Below are 17,718 nucleotides of genomic sequence, written 5' to 3'. Positions count from 1 at the left end.
CAATGCATCACCGAGCTGCCAGAGTTCAGGGAAGCCTGCCTCTCACGGACAGTGTTGAGGATGATGATGGTGCTTATGCACGAACTTCGTGGCACTGTTCGTCCGCGTAATCCGAGTAACGAGTAAGTATACTCTGTTTGTGATGTCAGTGATGCCACCACTATTTCATGGTCGTCTCCCACATATAAAATTACATTTACATATCATTCGAACGCATGTAAATTTGTTCCATATAGTGCATTTTCTAGATATAATTTTTTTCTAAGAAAAATGACATGTGTTACCTGAATCGACATTGATAAGAAAGTTTGGTCAGTTTAATACAGTTTGCATCTTTTTTTTTCACAGGTGGTACAGACTGGTGGCCTATCGTTGCTTCACTTGGTGGCTTCACGGGAGGCTCGGACACCGCGTTCGGAGAGTAATACCTGCCTGTGCGGTGCTTGCCATTAGACAACATTTCCCCAGTGACAGTGGACAATACCGCGGATTTTCCCTCGATGTGCTGCAACCTCAACTTTACAATGTGTAATGTTTATTATTTATGTTTAATTAAAATCTAAAATAAAGCCCAACATATATTTTAACAATGGTTGTTTTGATTTTTTAAATGAATCTAGTGTATATTCTCCTGGGAGGGTGAGGTATTTATAAACTCACCCCCCTGCCTTCCATGTAGTAGATCCTGCAGCCATCCTCTTACATTCAGTTAGATGGCCTCTCCTTGGTGAGGCCCTGCGGCAAACGGGTCTTGTCTGCACGACCACCGCCCCGATCCACCCCCCCGCCCTATCAAAGGCAGTTCGCACCGGGGTACTTGTGCTGGCAAGTGGAGCTGTCAGGGAGCGATAAAGGCCAAGAGGTGCCAAAGACCATGTACACTTCAAAGTGGTCTATAGAGCATGGGTTGTTGTTCCCATGTCTACCTCCAGACCCCGTGTCTCCTGCCAAGCATCCCCCCTCACGCTGGACGGCCCCCTGCAATCCACATAAGTGTGTCTCCATTCACGAGTCTTCCTGTGTCTTGTCTGCACGACCACCGCCCCGATCCACCCCCCGCCCTATCAAAGGCAGTTCGCACCGGGGTACTTGCGCTGCTGGCAAGTGGAGCTGTCAGGGAGCGATAAAGGCCAAGAGGTGCCAAAGACCATGTACACTTCAAAGTGGTCTATAGAGCATGGGTTTGTTGTTCCCATGTCTACCTCCAGACCCTGTGTCTCCTGCCAAGCATCCCCCCTCACGCTGGACGGCCCACTGCAGACCGCATAATGCCACGACATATACACGTCATTCATTCACAAACACACCCCTGTTTCGAATTCTTTATAACCCACTTCATATTTCTAATGAGAACTTCTTTGCGCTTTGCTAGTCAACCCGTGAAGGTGCTGGTTATCTGCTCTTCGTCTCTGTGAACTTCCGTGACCACTTTGAGCAAACTCGTCAGTTTGCAACCTGTGAACTGCTCCCTGTTCTACGACAAGAAACTACTCTGATCCCTGCATCTAACTGTTTGTTCGTCAAGGTAAGTCCATGTACCATAATCATTTTGCGTCCAATTTTTTAATTTATATCTATTTGCTAGTAGTCATCAAATTGTATCCATGTTTTCTTTTCGTTCACGACAGTACATGCAAGGAACTAGTCACATGTTCTGAGTTTAGTCAAATTACTTTTTCTATTTTTTGAAAGTTATTGAAATACTTATCCGCATGTGAATAACGTGTATAGTTCCAAGAACCAAAACGGACCTTGCATTGAACCTTTTATGTGTCATTTAATGTTTTAACACATTGGTATTCATAGAGAATTGTTGATCTTTACTTTTCAGAACTTTCCATAATGCCTGCCTGTTCCATTGGCGGTTGCCCTTCGAAGACCCATAACAAATCTGAAGGTACTATAATGCATGTTTTCCCTAAGACAATAGATCAGATAAGAGAATGGGTCCGATATTGCGGATATCCATCCTCTGAGATAGAAAGTAGAGTCCTAGAAGTCTTTGCGGACAAGAGGGGTGATCGATACCGCATCTGCAGCAGGCACTTTAGCCCAGACATGTACTCCACATCATTGCTAATAAAGAAGAAAACACCGCGAGCGAGGCGAAAATTGCTCTCAACCGCTATTCCCACTCTATTCGTCCACATCCCTCCACTGGTGAGTCAAGTTTACGTATTTATCTCTCGGCATTGCGGTAGTGTGTAGCATTAGCTAACAATAATTTCCCCATTTATGTATCCACTCAATATGAAGGCGGAAGATTCTCCATCCGTGTCGTTATTGCAGTCATCAGCCACTTCAAGCGCCTATCGGGTAATCTTACTTAGCTATTCTGACACTGACTTGTTTTAGGCATGTAAATCAATAGTTTTAATTGATCGTGTAATTATTTTACCTAATGGTACACCACAGTACTCGTCCTCTAGTCTTTGTTTTCAGTTATAATTATTGTTATCCAAAATAATGCAAGTACTGTCTTTCAGGGAGATGCTGAGGAGTCCAACGCATTGACGACAACCGTAGATGTCACTCAGATGCTCGAGGTACGTTTCCGGACAGTTCCATCGATGGAGATCATCAGATCTTGCATTCTTGTAGCGTGATTGTTACACACAATGTTTCTTTCGTTTTTAGCCATTGGTATGTCCTTCTGTCGTCGCCCTCCTATGTGTCTTCTTTTTTCAATATTGTGTTCATTACTAATGAAAGTCCTATGTTTCAGGGAGTCGATGGAGCATTAGTCCAAGAAGAAGGGGGAGCATGCAGTTACGGGTCGGCGCAACAGCTTGCAGAAGTGTGCACCGCAGTTACAGCATCCCTTGATGTTCTTATGCATTTCGAGGTATGGATACTGACAGATCAATCATGCGAGATCAAATGACGTGATTACATCCGCTATACTTCCTTCTTTATTAACGCAAGTACTATGTTTCAGGGAGCTGACGGAGCTTCTTCAACAAGAACATCACCCCTAGTAGTTGATGCAGATCTCTGGGTGGTGACACTTCCAACGATGGAGCAAATCGAATCATATTTAGATATCCATTATTTATTTTAGACAACTGATCATTTGTGCAGGTCTATTTAGATGAGCCGTTGACGCCTGCAGAAAGTTTATGTTCTTTTAAACAAAATAGAAAACCATACTAATGCAATTACTGTGTTTCAGGGAGTTGCTGAAGCGTCATCTTCAATAATATCATCAATGGAAGTCTATGCGGAGCCCGAGGTATGGATCTTGACAGTTCAATCTAACTAGATCAACAATGCGTGAACTATTGTCGTTTGAATGTTCTACACAATGCGTTCATTCGTGTTTTGCTATTGAGATGTACGTATGGGTATTGGTCCCCAAGTACATTTTGTGTTTTCAATATTATTATACATACTAATGAAAGTTCTATGTTTCAGGGAGTCGATGGAGCCTCAGTGAGTGATGGATGTGCTTATCATGAAAATATAGTCGTTGCAGCGCGAGAGGAAGTGGAGACATGCACACACGAGTCGGAGCAACAGCGTCCAGATGTTGAAGTTCGAGGAAAGAAAGTTTCAAAGAAAAGAAAGCAAAAGAAGGTTAGTGTCCTGTTCACTATATTATGTTGTCTTTCACTGTCAATAGTTCAATACTGTAAGTTTTGTTTAAACTGAACATCCCTTTTCTAATCTGTCCTCTAGTTGCGAGTGGGTGTAAGAACTAGATCTACACAGACAGTGAAGCGAACGAGAGATGTTGCTTGTCAAACCTTTTGGCAGGGACTTGAGACTGGAGATGCATCGTGCCAATGGGAAGAATATGAAGTGATTGACAACGGAGCTATACCACCACCAGCCATTGATAGTGAATGTCCTCCTGGTAGTTTGGATGCAGTCGTAGATCAATTCACAGAATCCACACCCGCAAAAAATAAGAGCGCGCGAAAGTTGAAGACATTGTTTTTTTCTCCCATCTCCGGACAAGGAACAGATGTTGCAATGGAAGAGAATGAAGTGGACGACAATGAAACACCATCAATATCACTCAGCATAGCGGAAGACGATATCAGAGATTGTACCTTTCATGCGAGTGACATGTCCTCAACCTTACAGGCCGAACCAGCTGGGATGCAGAGTGACAGTATAAGGAAAGAGGCCAAATTCATTGTATTCGATAGCTGTTTGATGGATATTATTATGATGATGAAATGTGGGCATTGGGTTGGTGGGGAAGTATGTGGGGAGCCATTGATTAATGTGACTCGTGCAATTCGAGGCACTAACCTTAAACTACATGCCACCTGTACACAATATCATCCGTTCGCATGGTCTGCACAACCCATGCTGGGGCAACTGCCAGCAGGCAATCTACTTTGTGCAGCGGCCGCACTTTTTAGTGGTTCAAGTTTTAAAAAGTTACAGTATTTCTTTCAGTTTGTGGGAATCCATTTCATTGCGAAAAGTCAGTTCTACAAATACCAAACCGATTATCTATTTCCAGCCATCAGCGAAGCTTGGAGAATGGAAAAAATGTCAATGGAAAGTACATTCGCGGGCAAACGCTTCAGGCTAGCCGGTGATGGACAGTGCGACAGCCCAGGATTTTCAGCCAAGTACTGCACCTACCACTTTCAGGACATGGAAAGTAAGAAAATTGTGAGTTCGGTGGTCGTGCAGGTGTCACAAAGTACATCCTCAGTGGCCATGGAGAAAGTTGGCTTTGTAGCATCATTGCAAGAACTACAATCGCGGGGAATGGTGATCGACCTGATAGCCACGGACAGACACGTTTCAATTGCCAAGACAATGAGAGAAGAGTACAAAAATATAAATCACCAATTTGACGTATGGCATCTTGCAAAAACAATCAATAAAAAATTGTCGGCTGCAGGAAAAAAAAAAGATATGCAAGGTATTTCACAGTGGTCCAAGTCAATCAGCAACCATCTTTGGTGGAGCTCAAAAACATGTGAAGGGTCGTTGGAAATTCTACTGGAAAAATGGCGGTCAGTAATGTTGCACTGTAGCAACGTACATCGATGGTCGACAAATGAGCATTTCCACAAATGTGAACATGGCCATTTGTCCACAGAGGAGGCACGGAAGAAGAAGTGGTTGATTCCTTCATCACCCACTCACAAGGCCATTGAAAAGATTGTATTTGATAAAACTATAACAAGAGATTTGAGGGGACTCACGGAATTCTGCCACACAGGAGATTTGGAGGTGTTCCACAATATGTGCCTAAAGTACAGGCCCAAAAGATTGCATTTTGGCATGGAAGGCATGATAAATCGGACTCTTCTAGCGGTCTTGGCACATAACCATAATGTTGGCCGTCAACAAAGTAGGACGACCGGAACTTTAGGGACGCTTCGCTACAATAAGGCCTTCACTAAAAGAAGTAAACAATGGGTGATCAAACCAGTGTTTGAGGATATGCAATATGAGTTTATTGAGAGACTTATCGTAGATGTCCTCGATAGGCACATACATGGAGTGGTGAACGAACCTATGCAGGGGACAACTGCATTGCCACCCAACATTGCCTCTGTTCCATGTCCACCTAAAGCAGAGCTCATTGAGAAATACACATCACGGTTTAAATGATTGTAATTTGATTGTCTGTTCTCTCGAGTCTCCTCATGTTGCAGGCCCATTGCAATTAAACCAAACAGTAATATAAATCATTTTTACAAAAATTATAGAATGTTTCCGTATTACAAACACATGGCCGACCCATAGGGACAATAAAAAAAAAGGCACGCAGACAAGATGCCCTTACACTAACTGCAGCTAACTAGAAATGTGTGCTCGCTCAAAGTGAAGGTCAGCTGCTTTGATGTTTTGCTTGGGTGGCGGAACGGCCCACGACCCAATATAAGGTTCTATTGTGATTTGACCTTGACAGGCCGGGACCATCCTGAAAGACTAAGAAAAGATAATGAATAAAATTTCAGAAACGAAACGATGAGCAACGTTCATTAGAAGAAGTAACGTCGGCAAAGAAGGAGTGGTGTTTCGGGTCTGCCCTACACAGAGACACAATGGAAAATGCAAATATAATGTAAGTAACTTTTGATGAGTTTATACCGCAATTTCATTACTATACAGTGGCTTTAAAGACGGGTTCAGTTGTACTTGTTCGTTCTATGTGGCATATTGTTTTCTACCGCGCACTATCTTGAGGAGAAACATCTGCTTTTACTGAAGCACCTCAAAACCTTCCTCTTTGCTTCTGCTTTCTCTCTCCCTCTCCCCTGCTACAACTGGTCCACTGTCTGCGACCTCGGTCCTGGGCCCTTCCACTCTCCACCTGCACTGCCTCCCTGTCAACCCCTGCACTGGGGGACTGTCTCAGTATCCTACAGCCCCCCCTTCCCAGCACTTGTTCTGCACTTACCTTGCACTTGCCACCAGCTGGCCCTATTTATTTATTATTTTATGCTACTTACCTTGTACTCCACTCCCCCCCCCCCTCCATGCCTCACCACGCCTTTAAACACTTGTGTACACCCAGTAGCGCTGTCCTCGCTATGAAATGAATAATTTTAATAAGGATCTGATGGTGAGACTAATTTCATTTTTTATGTTTTTAGGTACATCATTCACTACTGTCTGTGTCACGAGTACCAGACACCGGCGGACGGCTTCTACAGCCGCCAGTTGCTTCTCCGCGTGAACAACGTTACCACCCTGACCATTTTATGGGACGATCGCCAAGTACAAGTATGCCCTTACGCGGTACTAACGGTTAGATGCAACATACCTACCGTTGTGGTGGCCTAGTGCCTCGTTGTTGGAACAGCCATGCGATTATCAGTGCGACCGAAGAGCTTATTTTTATCGTAAACCAACACCCTGTGTACTGCACACGAACATCGCTTCCCTCAAGACGAACTAATTTGGATCGAGAGCAAAGAAAAATGCAAATCGCTGAATATTCTCTAAACATTTGATGTCCAATAAACGTACTTTGCAAAATGTACAATCTTGCCGTTTGCTTTTAAACCACGGTTTCACATTCCGAATTGTGGTGCTGTATTGTGAGATGCTCTAAGACCCTGTGTACAGCAAAGGACCATCGCGTTCCTCAATACGAACTTTTTGGAACATGAGCAAATAAAAATGCAAATCGCTGAATATTCTCTAAACATTTGATGTCAAATAAATGTACTTTACCACATTTACAATCTTGCGGTTTGATTTCAAAGTACAGTTTCATATTCCGAATTGTGGTGCGCTGTATTGTGAGCTGATCTGTGTTGATTTCCGGGGTCTGTGTGGAGTCGTGTAGAAGACGCCTGGGCGCGTTTGCCTACGCAGCTCAGTCACGTCACGGATAGAGGCGGGGAATATGAATGTTTTGATAAAGTCTGTTTCAGGGGCGGGGGATTTGATTTAGTGCCGCAAAGGCAGGTGAGCCAGGTCGATGCGGCGGAATGATAGGATTATCACAAAATGGAGGCTGATTTCGAGTGCGATAATGGGCGAAAAGTCGGGTAAGGTCCATAGGAAAGTTTCCTACGATCTACCGATTTATGCTTACAAACACATGGCCGACCCGTAGGGACAATAAAAAAAAAGTCCCGGAACTATCCTTTAATTGCATGACGCTCACCTAAGGTAGGCAGCCACACCCAACTTCTGGAATAGACTGCCTTTCCCTGCCAACAGCCTCTCCAGCAGACGCACCACAGCCAATAGGCTGTTTCGAGTTAAGTGATGTCTTTCTCATGTTCTGGCCCCCAGACCAAATAGGGAAAACACGGTTTACCTCAGGCCGGCAGGGCGTCCTAACCCTCTATCTTTGTCACAGACGCCCGTTTCGTAAAGGCAGGCGTGGGGCAGTTTCCTCTGTTCATAGTTTTTAACTCAGGAGTGATGATAGCTTGAGTCGTGGTTATGTTATCACATTTGTGCCTATCCCTGATTGAAGCAGCCATCTGGGATTTCACCCTCAGTTGCTGCTTCCATTTTGTCAGTAAGATCATTACAAATTTGCCGGTATCCCGCCAGAAATTCCAGCAGGATACCGGCAAACTGACCCTACGGTTCCATTGCTTGATATATCTTGGAATTTCCGGAATATTACAGGTGCCGGTAAGGGCGGTAAATCCCCTAGGACTCCAGCACCGGTAAAACTGGTCCCGGTAATTCCGGCATTTATTTGCCAGTGGGCCACCGGCAAACTTGTGTTTGGTCGGTCTGGGAAAATTGCTGGTGCCAGAATTACCGGCAATTTGCCTGGACCGGCAAACATGTAACCTGTATGCCTGCTTAAGGTTCTTAGCTGGGCCCTCCATGGGTCTAAGTGTAAATCACAGTGATTGCATGAATGTGGCATGCTTCTATTCATTGCATTAACTAGAACTTCGAAATTAATTTCACTTACAACAAATCAATGGTTTTATTTTTGGCCTGGCAGCTAGTTGTTCATATTTTTTTGCAATGCCTAACGAAATTTGACCAATTTAAAAGTCGCGTTGGAAGCATTAGAATAAACAATAGAATAACACGTGGGCGACAAAGAGCCGTGTGTGTGGTGATTGCGGGTTGGCATGGCGAACAGGCTGTTGTCGAACCCCGGCCCATGAGGCTTTGGCATCCAGAGCAGACATGCCTTCTCGCGCCGTGTCCTCGGAGTTCTTCACTTTGATCAGATGAATGTGGACAACGTTGGCGGATGCGGAGGAGGGGAGCGGGGCTGATGGGACAGCCGCTGCCATGGCAATGCAGAACTGGGTCAAAGTTCACCCATCCTGCCTCGGAGCTGTTTCAGGGAAGCCGAGCGTTCACCGTGCAAGTCCCAGCTACACACACACACACACACACACACAGCCTCTTGAGTTCGTGAAACGGATGGCCGCTTCGCTGCTTTACAGACAGGGTCAATACTTGCAGGCCTTTTTAACGAGGCTTATTAAGTAAGTGCTGCCTGGGATACGTCTCTAACACCACACACACAGGTTATATATTAACTGCCAAAGTATCATGCGTGCTGTTTATATATGCTGTCTTTCTACCAAAGCGGCTTTACAGCACGAGTATGTCTTGCAGTGCTATTATAACAGGGATTGCTGCACCGACAATTTATGTTGCTATTACAACCAGGGCTTAGAAGTGGGGGATTTCACATTCTGTTGCTTTAAAAGTTGTTAGTAAAATCATTTTAAGGCAGTACAAATATTAAAGGCCATTCCCAAAGGGGAAATTCTTACACAAGTAGAAAATGTATATGAACGCAGAAACCATACCCTTTTATAATCCGCACTTCTATGCACCCAGTCATTCATGCAAATTAAAAAAGATGCATATTTGCCTGAAATTCCCTCTTCAGCTTGGGCAGTTATAGTATTTGAGGCACGACTTTGCAGGTCCAACTGATCCAATCTCACCCATCCAGGCAGCCGTGTAGATTTAAGAGTGGAACTGGGGGAGTGGGGCGGGGCAGTCAGTTGGCTGGGCTAGGGTGCAGGCCGATATTTGTTTACTGTTTCCTATTTTTTTGTTGGGAGTGTTCATACGCTGCGCAACAGGGTGCGCATAGTTAAGGTGGACTTTCTCGAAATGCGATAGCTGAATTTCAGGTGTTTGGTTGCATTAAATCTGATCACCTTAACACTCTCTTAACCAAGTTTTTTTCATTGAGTTTCAAAGGTTTTATTGCTACATATTTTTTACATTAAATCTGATCACCATAACTCTCTCCTAACTAAAGCTTTTTCACCGAATTTCAAGGGTTTTGTTATACTATAGTTTCTACGGGGGCCAATAGCCGTGGCCCTGGGCCGTTGCCACTGTGCATGTTGCACCAACGTTTTTTTTGGGGCCCACTAACCATGGCCTTCAGCCGTGGCCTCTGTGCATGTGCACCAAAAGGTTTCTATGGGGCCCACTAGCATTGGACTTTGGCTGTGGGCAGTGGCCACAGCCATTGACCATGGACACTGTACATGTTGAACCAATAGGTTTCTTTGGGGCCCACTAGCATTGGACTTTGGCTGTGGGCAGTGGCCACAGCCATTGACCATGGACACTGTACATGTTGAACCAAAAGGTTTCTATGGGGCCCACTAGCATTGGACTTTGGCTGTGGGCAGTGGCCACAGCCATTGACCATGGACACTGTACATGTTGAACCAATGGGTTTCTTTGGGGCCCACTAGCATTGGACTTTGGCTGTGGGCAGTGGCCACAGCCATTGACCATGGACACTGTACATGTTGAACCAATAGGTTTCTTTGGGGCCCACTAGTTATGGCCTTCGGCCATGATTTTCAGCAGTGGCCACTGTACATGTTGCAGCAGTTTCTTCGGGCCCACTAGCCATGGCCTTCGGCCGTGGCCCATGTACATGTTGCACATATAGGTTTCTTTGGGGCCCACTAGCCATGCGGCCGTCCACACTGTACATGTTATATCAATAGGTTTCTTCTGAGCCCACTAGCCACGGCCTTTGGCTGTGGCCTCTGTACCTGTTTCACTGATAGGTTTCTTTGGGTCCCACGAGCATTGGCCTTCAGTCGTGGCCACTGTACATGTTGCACCAAAAGGTTTTTTTTTGTGCCCACTAGCCATGGTCTTTAGCCATGGCCAGTGATAACAGCCAAACATGTTGCATAGTTTCTTGAGGTCTCACTAGTTATGGCCTTCGGCCATGACCTCTGTACGTGTTGCAACATTATTGTTCTTTTGGGCCTACTAGCCATGGCCACTGGCCATGTAACACTATTAATTTGTTACCAAAGACCCCTTGCCCCCTGCCGAGTAGATGTAGGTACTGTAGATGTTAAACCTTTTTTCCTAACTCCTTATTCCCATGATAATTTCACAGTTATCATTTCCAATAACAGAAATTCCTGCGGTAGAGTATCGGTTCGCTGATTCCTGCGCTAACGGGAAAAATTGCTCAGAATTAAAACGTCCTCACCGGCACTCAACATGTGTTCCCCTTCTTTTTTCCAGGTCTGCTCACTCCACTCATTTGCCTTTGCCCTCCCTAACCCTCTCCCATTACCCACTATCACACATCGCTTCATGTGATGCACATTTTCTGAGCGCGTCTTGCGGCGGTTCTGCTGCAATCTCATTAGATTCACGTGGTCTTCCCCTGATAAGCTGAACATTTTCTACCCGTAGCTGGCATCTCAACCTACACCAAAATCCCCAACTTCACATGGTGTCTTCTTTCCCACTTCCAACCTCTAGCCTGATGTGATTGCTATTGCTATTGGTATTTATATAGCGCCTAGGGCCAGGCCATCTAATCGCTGTCGTTCAAAACAATCAGTGTTCCCGTAGGAGTGACTAAATAAACAGAAGAGTTTTCAGTCTCTTTCTGATGTCGAGAACGTTATTAGACTTTGTATGTTCGTGTGGGAGTGAGTTAATTCCAAAGTTTGGTCCAAATCTGCCCAGCGTTTTTCCCAGTGGGACTCTTAAACATCTATATATATATACAATGTGAGCCTTTGAATGGTTTGAGGTGCTTATATTTTAATCGTTTTGCGTATAGCAATGAAATGTTAAAACAAATGAATTTTGGAGTAGTATGATGCCAGAAAAGCAAACATCACTAATTTTTGCTGTTTGTAAATGTTTTACATATGTTTTAACACGTTTATCCTCTAATAACTGAAATGCTAAATTAATCTGTGATCGTGAAACGTTTTCTTTTAACCAAAAACACTACAAATAAATACAAAATAAGACAAAGTGCAGGTGAAGACAAAAACTTCCTGATACTTCTATGTTTTGAAACATGAGGGGTGCATCAAAGGAATGGCCAAATTATCGAGACCTGCGTATTTGTCACCTTTTTATGGGCTTCATTTTCAGGTTCACCTGGTGATGTTAACTTGATAGAAAATATTGAACAGAATAAAGTTACCGTGCCTCACAATATTAATAACAATGATCCGAAATATTTGTAGGTAATTGTAGAGGGACATTATGATCTGCACCATGAAAGGACGTTTTACAGTCCACCAATGTAGAGGTTTTGTTGAGCAGGGTTCTGTTATAGTCCATCAAAGTGTGGGGGAGGGGGCTGTTTCACTAGATCCAGTCACCAGTTGAACAGAGTAAAATTACCTCCTCAAACATGGGATCAATGGGCTATTCATCGTCAAGTAAGTCAATCAAAATGGTTATGCCACTCCCAGAGCTTGTCTGCACCATAGCTGGTTGACATATTTTCTCATATCGTAGCCTTTCTAGCGAGCATAGCTTTGATAGCAGTTTCTCCCAACAAGAGACATCAACTCGATCTGTAGCCTTTTATGCAGGGAGGATGTTTTTTCATATGGCAAACACTTCTGTGGGCTTAGGGGAGAGCTTTAAGTTTAAGATTGGATCCATCTCTGCAGAGCAACAGAGATGTGGGGTTGGTATGAAGTCAGGGTCGCTGTTGTGTGTATTAGCACCCGGCGTAGGGGAGCCAGACAATCATTGTCCCAGCTGAATCTCCTGGAATAGGTCTGCATGAGAGCATAGCTGATCACAGCTGCCCAGATCGCCGGCTCTCCCCTCCGACCTTTCCCCGCAGCCCTGCAAGGCCTCTCACTCCCTCTTCCTCTACCCTGCGCCTGATTAAGGTAATGTAAAGCGAGGAAAGACTTGCTCTCCCGAAAACACTCTTATGTCGACATGATGCCCATCTTAGTTTGGGCTAATCTTTCATTTAATAGATGGGCGCAAGGCTGCTCGTGCCCATCCGTCAAAGGAAACATCCTTGTTTTCTTGTAAAAAAAGAAAAACACTTTTTTCACATGGTGCAACAAGCCAAGTGCTGATATGGTTAGCACAGCGTTCTTGGTCGGTAATACACCTGAGCTCTCGCGTGGGCCCTCGCTTTGCTTGAGTCCACCATGGCTCGGGATAGCAGGCCATTACCATATGTGAAAGGATCACAGACCTGACCTTTTAAGGGGGAGGGAGACTTATCAGGGAGAAAGCCAGAGCTGATCCTACCCCAGAGACGGGTTGAGGGAGTTTTGAGCTGCCCATCCTCTGACCTCCTTAATGCGCCCTGAATGCGGAGGTTGGTTGGCACCACTGTCTATCACCCAACACCTTACAAGCCCACTTCTCTTTTTACATTTTCCATTTTACAGGACTGCAGAGAATGCGCAGCGAAAGAACAGAAAGAATGGCTAGACTGAATTACCGGCAACGTTGAAATCCATGCAACTACATTGATAGTCAGAACACACTGAGCGAACACCAAGCTGAAATAGCAGCAGGGACCACCCAAGACCTGCGGATGAAGAAGGCTGGGGCTAAGAGGGGTTGATGAAATGTTGCTCTGTGTTGACCCAACGACAGGGAAAAGTGTAGGATTTGATAGGCCCTTACATTCAGGTGCATCACAGAGCCACACGAATGGGGATGAACAAAGGATACATGAAGTCATGGGTATAAAAACACACAGAGACAACAGGATGAAAGGTGTTTGGGTGAGGTCAGAAAGTGTGGAGAGAGATAGCGAGGGAGGTTGGGAGACAGCAAAAGAGAGAGATAGAGAGAAAGAGAGAGAGAGAAAGAGAGAGAGGGATGGGTGAGAAGACCGGAGGGATGAAAGAAGGAGAGAAAGGGGGAGGCAGAGAGGTAGGAGAGGAGATAGGTGGGAGTAAGGAGTTGGGAGAGAGATAGGGAGAGGGGGGGCCTAGGAAGATCAGACGTACTGAGTAAAGGAAGGAGCCGAGGTAAATGGAAAGTAGTGCAGGAAACCGTGAGTTCAGGGAGAGGAGTGGAAGAGAGTGAAAGAAAGAGTGAAAGAAGAAGAACAACAGATACAGGCGCAATCTTGAACCACACTGATAAGATCCTGGGAAAACTGTAGAGAAGGGAGCCCTCAGAAAGTCAGGAGGAAGTAAAATTGAGAAGGCCTTGGCCTTTAGGCCCTCACCTGAAGCTTAGGATGCAGTAGATAGTAGGTGTCACCAATCTCTAGTCTTGACATCGCCCTGGGTGTTAGGGAAGCCTGGGTTAGGGTGGTAAAAGCCCACAGGTGGTCGACTGATCAGACAGGGAAACCAAATAAATTGGTTAACCTACAACTTGATAAGATCATCAATGAAACCGCTTGATCAATGCTTCGATATTCTAGACTTTATTGATGCCATCTGTGACACCATTCAAGCCCCCCGCCCCCAGAATACATGGCGTGTTACTGTATTAGCACCCGGGGTGGGTGCCACAGCCAATCAGAATACTCGGATTGCTGGCTGAATCCCACAATCCATGCCCACCTTGCGAGCAACCTAGAGGCTGCTAATACCTGCCATTTTCCCCTGCCTCCCGCTCCTTCCCTGTCCGTCCCCTCCTTCCTGTCTCTGTCCCTTCACCCCCTCATCGTCACCCCGCCACACTTACCTCATTCCTCTGGCGGTGGCACCTCCGCTTCCACCACATTCCGGGCCGCCATGGAAATGGAAAAGGGGCTCTGCATGGAGCACTGCCTTCCATCTCCACAGCGGCCTTCCTGGGTAAGTATTTTGTTTGAATAAACAGGATTCCGCGAGTGAGGTCCGTTTATGCAAACAAAATAGATTGCTGTCAGCAACAAGGGTTTTCGGATTAAAAACCTGGTGTGCTAATAGCAATAAAACTTGATCCGGTGGACCAGATCGGGTGGTAACTGCATCGTTAGGGCCCTCACTGCGCTCAGGCACATAATTTGAGCCTAGGGCGCTGGATCAGATTTTATTGCTGCATTAGAACATTGGCATCTTGGCAGTTCCATTGCGGACACCTACAAAGGCAGAAGGCAATAACGGCAGGTATGAGACTTCTGCCCTCACATTCCAATGGTTCTCCTTTGTCTTCTCTTGTTTTAAACAGAACCACCTGCCCACATTGAGTGGAATGTTCTAGGGCGCACCTCTAGCTTCATGGCAGTGGGGGCATCATGCAGCAGTGGTTTTCTTGCCATCAATTCCAGTACATTCCAATGTTCTTCTTCTACTCTTGGGATGACCAAAGGTTAGCTAAATTCCCCTGGTCTTTTCCTTTGGTTTTGGTTCATGAGGAAGTACTTCTCATTTTCATTTTCTAGATCCTGTTTGCGCTGGTATCATTAAAAAATAATAAAAAGAGAACAGATCCCGTAGCAGGGATGCCATTTAATGAAGCTTGTTTGCTTTGTGTTCCAGGTGTTTGCAATATCCTTCTTTCCCTTAACAGTGACCTCATCCCCTGAGTTAATGTTACAGCCATTGCATTCATGGCTTTCCTCCAACTTTCAATGTGTTGTACTTGTGATATTACTCACCATCGTCGCCGTGTATTTTCTTGGTATTGTCGCTTGGCTACATTGTGGCTTTTGGCTTATAATTCTGCATACATTTATGTGCTCAGGCAGGCCCGAGTTATGTACCTTTCTAAGACAGAAACAGTGAACAGATCTTCCATTTGCAGTTAAACCCAACAGGACATGCATGTGTGCATGTTGTGCTTCTACAAACTGATAATGTTTACTTATGTGTTTATGTAGTCTTAATAAGAGCAAACTGGAACAAAGTGATTTAGCTTTCTATCCCATAGCGATAGAAATGGCATACTTAGCTGCAGGTCATTTTTGACCAGAGTGCTTTTTCTTCTGCTCTAAAGGGTTGATTGTTAGCAAGCAGTTTGTCAATGACCCAACCCACCCATTTCTCACTTAAGAAAGATGTGCTAAAGTGCTCTTTCTGAGAAGAGGCTGAGGCTGTACATCTCTGATTTTGAAGTCACACCCTGGCCCTGCCAGTTCCTTCCTAATATGTACCTGCCATCTGTATGGTCCAGGCCTCCCATGTCTCAGATTATTGTGCGTTCTCAATGTCACTGGGCCTAGTAAGATCGTTGTTTTTGGCTTCCCTTGTTTCCCCTCCCTTGCCTCGTCGCGCTCTGAAACACTTGTGTATGAGCACGATACAAATAAATTATCATATCAATATCATTTTGAATAACAAAACCATCTATGTTTTTTCATATCCGCACCCATAAAACAATTGGGTACATGTTTAACGTATCCCCAAAGTTACAGTCTATTCTGATGAGCTCTTGCGGACTTAACTTTATATGCTGTCAGCTTATGCAGTGTGTGTCCTGTTGTCAACTGTGCAATCTTGCCATCTGATATTGCTCTTTGTGTTACTCATGTACCCACTTAAACATTTGTCCAAAGCCAGAATCATTCCCTTAATATTCTTAATGTTCTTATCTCTGCCTTCCTTGCTTAACCGTAATACATGCGTCAATTACTGTGCACTTAAGCGATACATTCAGACAGGACTTTTGTCAATGGCCTTTGAGCGGCCTCCTATTTAGACTTTTTAAAAGCCATGGACCATCCATTGAGATGAACCTGGTCAACCATGCCCACATTGTACTTAGGATAGGCCAAGCACATTGCGAGCCCCTCACACACCCAGACTCTGCATACTTATTTTGCAATAAAGCAATCTCTAGTCTTCTATCGCCTGCTCCCACACTTTCTCATGCTCCGCACCATATTTTACTTAAAAACTTTATTTTTCTTCTTTTTACATCATACTATTTTCCGGTCATTCCATTCTAAGCAGACTACGGTCCTGCTATCCCTGGGTGGGACTCAATGCACCTTGGCTCAGGCAAGGTTTACACACTTTGAGAGTATTACAGTGGTGTGCTGGTGCAGTATGAGAAATTCCAATAATAATAATATTATAGGCCTCATGATTATACAAAGTCATAGACATTTATGATGTATGTATCTAGTATGGGATATAAAAAGCACAAACCTAGCTTGGACACATCCAAGCTCTGTAAATAGAGGACACATGCAGGGGGTTACAAGTAAGGTTACAGTGGTAGCAGGGGAGCTTGGCTGGATGTTGAAGAAGGTGTTAGGGACTCCAGGGGGGTAGAATTAGTAACAGTCTTACTAGGCCTTGTGTCATTCAGATCACGCAAGTGTATGGAAGGGGAGAAGCGCCATTGGGCAAAGGTAAGGGGAAGTGCAGTTAACTCACAAGTGCAGCCAGTGGGTGGCTCATAAATGCAGAGAGAAGGGATTGTAGGGTTGCAGATACAGACCCTTAAGGGCTGGGGAGCCCGGAGGCAGTGCAAGGGTAACTGCACATCCAGGTGCCTTGGCCCGAGTTCAGAGGGTGATCAGTGCTCAGAATAGTCAGGTGCATCAGCAGGGGAGAGGAAGAGAGAAAGCAGAAGCGAAAAGGAAGGTCTTAAATTGCTTCCAGAACCAGAGGTGGTTCTGCTCAAGTTTGAGAGAGACAGGGAGGCTGTGCAGGCCCCATCCGAGGAGATAGATCTGCCCCCAACTTTCTGTTTGGAGAAGCGGCTGACCCTCAGAGAGTTGGAGGTGAATGAGCGGAGAGCTCCAGAAGGAAGAGAAAGTTGGAGTTAGAGCCGGCCCAGGTCTCAGAAAGCCTTGTGGATGATACAGAGGGTCTTGAAGTTGATCCTTGCAGCCACAGTGAGCCAGTGAAGAGATTTCAGAGCTGGAGAGATACGATCCCTGGGCTGGAGGCCAAGGACACATCTCACAGTCCTGTTCTGGATAAGTTTTAAAGGTCAAAGAGTAGAGGCAGGAAGAATTAGAAAGAGGCTTTTGCAATAGTCCAGCCTAGAGAGGACCAGAGCTCTGGAGACAGTGAGCTTCTGGGGGAAGTGAGAAAAGGAAGAATACCTCTGAGGAGGTGCAGCTGATAGTTTTACTTCTTAGAGATGTCAGAGATGTGAGGAGAGAAGGAG

The sequence above is a fragment of the Ambystoma mexicanum genome, chromosome 5q, assembly GCF_040938575.1.
Source record: "Ambystoma mexicanum isolate Mex_15411 chromosome 5q, UKY_AmexF1_1, whole genome shotgun sequence".
Classification (NCBI taxonomy): domain Eukaryota; kingdom Metazoa; phylum Chordata; class Amphibia; order Caudata; family Ambystomatidae; genus Ambystoma; species Ambystoma mexicanum.
This window is presented reverse-complemented; position numbering follows the sequence as displayed.